The following is a 7,356-nucleotide window of genomic DNA, read 5'->3' as shown; positions in this document are numbered from 1 at the left end:
TTATCTCATTACTAATCTCATCATCCAATGTCATGTCCACCTGAACTATCTCCCTGGTAAAAACTGAAGCAAAATAATTATTTAATATTTCTGCCATCTCTCTATCGTTACCTGTATATTATCCTGTCTATCCCTTAATGGCCCTATTCCTATCCCAACCTTCCATTTTTTATTGAAATGCCTGTAAAATATTTTACTTTGTTTAATGTTCCTTGATAATTTAATTTCATAGTTCCGCTTTGCCTTCCTAATTGTTTTTTTGACTTCTCTCCCAACCACTTCATATTCTCCCTTATCATGCACTCCCCTGCTGTCCATGTACTTAATGTATGTCTCTTTCCTTACCCTCCATTGTTCCCTTATGGCTTTATTCATCCATGGAGTCTCATTATTGTTTAGTTTGTTCTTTCCTTTTAGTGGAATATATTTTTCCTGCACTCTGTTGAACACCATTTTAAATGTTTCCCATTGCTGTTCTATATCGTTGTTTGCCAATATTGTTGCCCATTTTATTTTCCCAAGTTCTATTCTCAGCCCCTCAAAATCAGCTTTTTTCCAATCTATTAGCCTGGTTTTCGTCATACTTATGTCCTTCTCAATTATCATCTTAAAGCGTATTATATTATGGTCACTAGTGCCTAGATGTTCCCCTACTTTTACTTCTCTTATCTGCTCTGGTTCATTCCCCATTACTAGATCCCTTGTTGGGCTTTTTACATATTGGGTTAGAAAGGAGTCATGTACACATTGTAGAAACACCATTCCCTTATCCTCTTTTACCTACCTCTTCTGTCCAATTAATATCAGGGTAGTTGAAATCCCCCATGATTATTATTCTATGTTTTTCCTCATTTCTCTAATTTGTCTGTATGTTTCTTCCTCCACCTCCCTTCCACGATTAGGTGGTCTGTAGACTACACCTATTAGTGTGATTGATCCTTTATTATCTTTTATCTCTATCCATATAAGTCGTTTTTCTGCTTCATTTAATCAAATAACTTCTCATTTAGTCCTTATCTCATTTCAATTTTGCCCAATTCTCCTGCAAATATTTCTAATCCCAATTAGGGAGCTTTTGTTCAGTATTTTATGTTCTCTGCCTTCAATAGATTAATCATCAGCAATTATTGCAGTAGCAATTACCTACTTCACCACCTAAAAAGGTCACTTAATATTTGCTTATTCCCATTAGTAGAATGATATAGTAAGATGTAACAAATAAACCAGCCTCTCCCAAGAACAAAAACCTCTTCATTCATACAACACAAGGCCATTTCTGATGACTCCCTTCCTTATCCTCCATTAAGTTTGACAAAATACAGATTACTGCAGACCCTGCTTAGAAATAACACTTATAATTGGTTTAATATAAACTTTTTCAACAATCCCAAAGCTTATCTTTGATATGTCACTCATTCAAGAGGCTTATTTTAAAAAATATTTCGCAGCATTGTTTGCCCCAATACAAAAACCCTCAGTGTAAAGATACACCAGGGTAGATTTTGAGGCTTCCTGCCCATTGGAATTGGGGTAGTAGCACCCAAAAATGGTGCAGAATGACTTACTGCCCCATTGCCGCCGTTGCTATGGTCACCACAATCTCCGCACCCCCCCCCCCCCCCGGGCTTACCACTGGAGTCAGATGGTAGACCCATTTAAAATCCAAATCAGGGGCCTATAACATACAGAGTGACATGAATCAGTCATTCATGAAAGAAAGACTTATGAAATAATATTGAGCAGCCTGCGGGTGGCGCTGTCCAGGGAGAGTATAAATACTCGGGCACGGGCCCAGCTTGCGCAGGACATTCTTAACAGGAACTAGTGAAGGACACAACTAGACCTCCATGTTGTAAAACAGTTGATTAAAGCTTTGTTTGACGCTTAGACCAAGTGCCTAGTAGTTTTCTTACGTCACAGAGTTTGCCATTTTAGGAGAGTGCTGGGTGGAGTGTGCGCTGCACATGCTACGCCCGGCACCAGCTGGCGATCCCATGGAAGAGGAGCCAGCAGCAAGTAAGTACGTTTGTGTTTATCTTTGTGGGGCCAGGAGGACCAAGACTTACCAAAACCAGCCCGGGGCACTGCCTCTCCGAATCCCGGATCTGACAAAGGGTTGCCAACCGAAGCTTTGCCCTTTTCAGATGCTGGCTGACTTGCAGCATATTCTGTATTTGGGATAGAAATTTGGGTTGTTTTGCTAGCTTGAAACAACAGTTATGAACTCCAAGTAATGGTAACAATGGATCCAGCAGAGGGTAAAGCTCTCTCTGCAATAAGTGGCTGACTATGACACATCGTCTAGTCTTGCCCCTGCTTAATATTCTGTTCATAACACAAAGTAATAAGAGTTAGTTCACTGATCCCGTGCTCCCAGTGGAGAGCCAACTCAAAGGGAGAGCAGATCGAAGGATTGGTGTTATTGTGCTGTAGCCCATTCTTCAAGTGTGGCTCGCTGCTGGGAACGTGGGAACAGCAAATTATCCAATCGTTTTGAGGAACATAAGAACAGGAGTAGCCCATTCAGCCCCTCGAGCCTGTTCCACCATTCAATTAGATCATGGCTGATCTTTATCTCGACTCCATCACACTCCTTTGCTCTACATCCTTTAATGGAGGAGTTCCAGATTTTGCAATATCTTTTATGCAAATATTCACAGCGCTTTTACAAAACTGCATGACTGATTGAATCAATTTTTGGGATAGTTTCCGTTATGACCCTGGGATTGGGTCTTTTAATGCTCAGTAATGTAAATTAGGAATGCACAGAGCCATATCTTATCTCCTACAGCAAGTTAGGAAATTGTTATCTTTGTGTCAGTGAAATCCTAAGTGCTCAAAGAGCTAAATGCGCATTCCCATTCCACAAGCTCCTAACGAGTGGATCTCAGTTATAGGGTTTCCAACGAAACACATCAATGTTTGGGCAAGAGGTCCAGACAATCACCTCATGCAAGATGCATCATCTTGTGTTGTTCACTAGTCCTTTGTTGCCATCTAAATATTTGTGACCCAATACCCAGTGAACTGCCAACTGAAGACCAATGTGGAGCCGTACATACCAGGAGGCCCCAGGCTCAATTCCCAGTCTGTGCAGAGTTAACGGATCCCAACCAGGGTGGCAGTAGGTCTCCGCGCTCCTAAACTAAGGAGTGGGGTTGGGGAAAATCAGCCAAAGGTTCCTACTGCTGATCACTATCCAGTGGCCCCTGCTGGAAGATGAACATCTGTGATCAGGATCGGGTTTGCCTGTGAAAACCACCCATTCCCCCAACGATTGTATAACCTCCCAGCACTCACCGAAGGAAAGAAAGGACAAACTTTATACAGCACCTTTCACAACCTCAGGAGGTCCCAAAGCACTTTACAGCCAACAAAGTACTTTGAAAATGTGGTCACTGCAGGAAACGCGGCAGCCAGTTTGTGCACAGCTGGCTCAGACTCTTGCCTCCGGGTCAGAAGGTTGCGGATTCAAATCCCACTCCAGGACTTGTGCATACATTGACATGTCAGAGCAGAATTGAGGGAGTGCTACTTTGTCAGAGGTGCCGTCCTTTGGCTGAGATGTTAAAGCAAGGACTGTTTGAAACTTATAAACTCATTGAAACTTCTAAAATTCTAACAGGACTAGACAGACTAGATGCAGGAAGGATGTTCCTGATGGCAGGGGGAGTCCAGAACCAGGGGTCACAGTCTAAGGATAAGGGGTAAGCCATTTAGGACAGAGATGAGGAGGAATTTCTTCACCCAGAGAGTGGTGAACCTGTGGAATTCTCTACCACACAAGGCAGTTGAGGCCAACTTATTAAATATATTCAAGAAGGAGTTAGATATATTTCTTAAGGCTAAAGGGATCAAGGGATATGGGGAGAAGGCAGGGACCGGGTACTGAATTTGGATGATCAGCCATGATCTCATTAAATGGCGGAACAGGCTTGAGGGGCCGAATGGCCTACTCCTGCTCCTATCTTCTATGTTTCTATGTTTAGCTGGAAGTGAAAGGTCCCATGGCACTACCTGAAGGAAAACAGGGGTTTCTCCAGGTATCCTGGCCAACAATTATTACCCATTTTTATGGTATGGCCGAATCTCCTCTATCTTGACACCAATTCCAGAAAACCCATGTCATTAACATAGCTCCGCCTCCATGCAAAAGTGCAGCTCACGCAAATTTCCTGAATTGACGCCAGTTCTGAACGGGCTGTAAATTCATGCCGAAAGTTTTAGGTGCGACAGGACCCAAAATCATATTTCTGCCGTTTATGGCAATCTTTCTTTATTTGTCCTCACTGAGACCTACAATGAATGTATCTGCATGGCATCAGAAATGTTTACATTAAGAAATTTCCCCAATTGCATTTTACTAAACATGTTGTGCCTAATGTGCATAAATGAGAGTTTGATGGCTTCAAACTTTATGCATAAAGAAGGACTTAAAGAAGGAACATGGCGGACGTTTGGAGCTTTCCTTGGGCCACGATTGTTTACGAGGATTTCCGCTTGTCTTATGCCGGGTTTTTACATTCACGTTGTACGCTAATGAGATTCTCAGGAAATTCCGGTGTAACTCGCCGACGCAAAGTTAAGCGTAGCCTGTTACGCTGTCTTGGGAAATTCTGGGCCAACGGTAGCAGGAATTGAACAGCAGGGATACGTAAGCACATCTCTGTAAGGACTGACTGGCATCTGACACAGAGAGCACAGTAAACAAAAAGCAATCCTCAGCAGAACAGTCCACTCCACTCCACAGATTAGCTTACAGCTTTAACCTTGCTCCCAGCTATTTTTAATTGATAAACGGATCAGTTATCTACATAATTAATTATCTTGACTGCTTTTGGCTTTATTAGTCGGTTCTGTTAGTGAGATAACGGCACAACAGAAAACACTGCAACATGACGTTCACAGAGGAGCGCTGAGCTGGATTACCAAGAGAAAAATCGGGAGCTGAAAGAGGAGGGTATGCCCTCATGTTGTGGTCGTGGTTTAATTCCATTCAGGAGTCAGGCAAAGCCAGGAGCCGGCATTCCATCGTGCAAACTGCATAAAGTACCTTGATGTATAGATGTGACACTGTGTGCATGCCAGAGAACTGACTAATCTCCCAGCTCAAGGATTTACGCTCAATAAAGCAAAGTCAGCCGTTTTGTGTTGGCAAACTGTATTTGTATGCAGAACAAATGGCCTCCCCATTGCTGAGAGAGAACTCCGAGGGTGCCGACAAAATGCCTTGTCCTTGCCAAGTTCCTAAGCTGCAAAAGTGTCGAGACTACGTTTGGTTAATTGCTAATCAACCTTTCCTACGACCACATACGACCCATTTAACAAACAGAACATGCAGCTATTCTGCTCCAGTGAATAGATTTAATTAAGCTACTGCATTTTTAACCCTTGGCATGCCTTGGCGGAGCGTATTCATCTGTCAATAGTCCCATCCCCACTTGACATGGAAAAAGGTAACAGGTCTATGCTAAACCTGTATTGAACCTTGGTTAGACCACACTTGGAGTACTACGTACAGTTCTGGTCGCCATATTATAAAAAGGATATAGAGGCACTGGAGAGGGTGCAGAGAAGATTTACAAGGATGAGACTAGAAACGCGAGGGTATACCTATCAGGAAAGGATGAACAGGCTGGGTTTCTTTTCTCTTGAAAAAAGGCTGAGGGGTGACCTAAAAGAAATCTTTAAAATTATGAATGGTTTTGATAGAGTGGATACAGAGAGAGTGTTTCCACTTGTGGGGAAGAGCATAACTGGAGGCCATCAATATAAGATAGTCACCAAGAAATCCAATAGGGAATTCAGAAGAAACTTCTTTACCCAGAGAGTGGTGAGAATGTGGAACTCGCTACCACAGGGAGTGGTTGAAGCGAATAGTATAGATGCATTTAAGGGGAGGCTGGACAAGCATATGAGGGAGAAGGGAATAGAGGGTTATGCTGATAGATTTGGATGAGGAAAGACGGGAGGAGGCTCGAGTGGAGCATAAACAGACTGGTTGGGCCGAATGGCCTGTTTCTGTGCAGTATATCCTATGTCTGTGAACTGATAATCGAAAACAGGCTTTGGAGTTGGTCTTTAACCCAATGAAAAAAGAAAAGACTTGCACTTATATAGCGCCTTTCACAACCTCAGGACGTCCCACAGCACTTCATAACCAATAAAGCACTTTTGAAGTGTAGTCACTGTTGTAATGTAGGAAACGCAGCAGCCAATTTGTGCACAGCAAGCTCCCACAAACAGCAATGTGATAATGACCAGATAATCTGTTTTAGTGGTGTTGGTTGAGGGATAAATATTGGCCAGGTCACCTGGGAGAACTCCCATACTCTTGTTCAAATAGGGCCGCAGGATCTTTTACGTCCACCTGAGAGGACGGGGCCTCAGTTTAATGTTTCACCTGAAAGACGGCACCTCCGACAGCGCAGCACTCCCTCAGCGCTGCACTGGGAGTGTCAGCCTGGATTTTGTCCTCAGGTCTTTGGAGTGGGACTTGAACCCACAACCTTCTGACTCAGAGGCGAGAGTGCTGCCCACTGAGCCACGGCTGACACCTAACACGGCTAAATGAAGGTAAGCGTGAAACAGGAATTGTGACACAGAAAGTGTTACGTGATGGACAAAAGGCACAATGGGCATAATTTTAAAAAATCTATTTTAAGGGACCAATAATATGGTGTCGGTAGGACTGCTGTTCCATAAGCACTCCATCCCCATCAACGTATTCCATGCATCTGCACTGAAATGAACTGACCTTGCACGGTCAGGCAAGGTCATTTAATTTAATTATCTTAGTGGCACTCGCGGGAAGTATTGCATGGTTTGGGAGCCAGAATATCAAGCACCAGGAGCCTATGAAGTTGCCCGATATTCTGGCTCCCTGCCATGTTTTGGCTGGGGCTCAAGCACCCTTGTAGGAAGTGGGGATTGAGGACCACTCAAATGAGGAAAAAGGAAGGGAGACCCGATAACAAGGAGAGGGCTCCTGGATCAGTACTTACATTTTATGTGGATCTCCTCATCAGTGCCCGTTGAAAATGGGCGACTGGGACTTTATTGAGCCCTGTACACAGTTTGCAGACACGATCCCAGCACACAGCATGCTGGCCGGACGCATATAGGCATACTGAGCCCTTGGATCTATTGAAGGCTTCAGACCTCTATGCCCAATAGCACAGGGCACTCACCATCACTGAAAACCTCATATATAACTTACTCCATCACACACTCCCTGGAACACGTCATGCTTCTCAATCACGCACAGTCAAATTTATTTCTAACCTGATAAATTTACTCAGCCAATTTATTCTACCACATCTGATTGAACTATTCTTCCTGGGTAAAAAGCAAAAT

The sequence above is a fragment of the Somniosus microcephalus genome, chromosome 22, assembly GCF_052327205.1.
Source record: "Somniosus microcephalus isolate GS21.2 chromosome 22, FLI_Smic_1.0, whole genome shotgun sequence".
Classification (NCBI taxonomy): Eukaryota; Metazoa; Chordata; class Chondrichthyes; order Squaliformes; family Somniosidae; genus Somniosus; species Somniosus microcephalus.
This window is presented reverse-complemented; position numbering follows the sequence as displayed.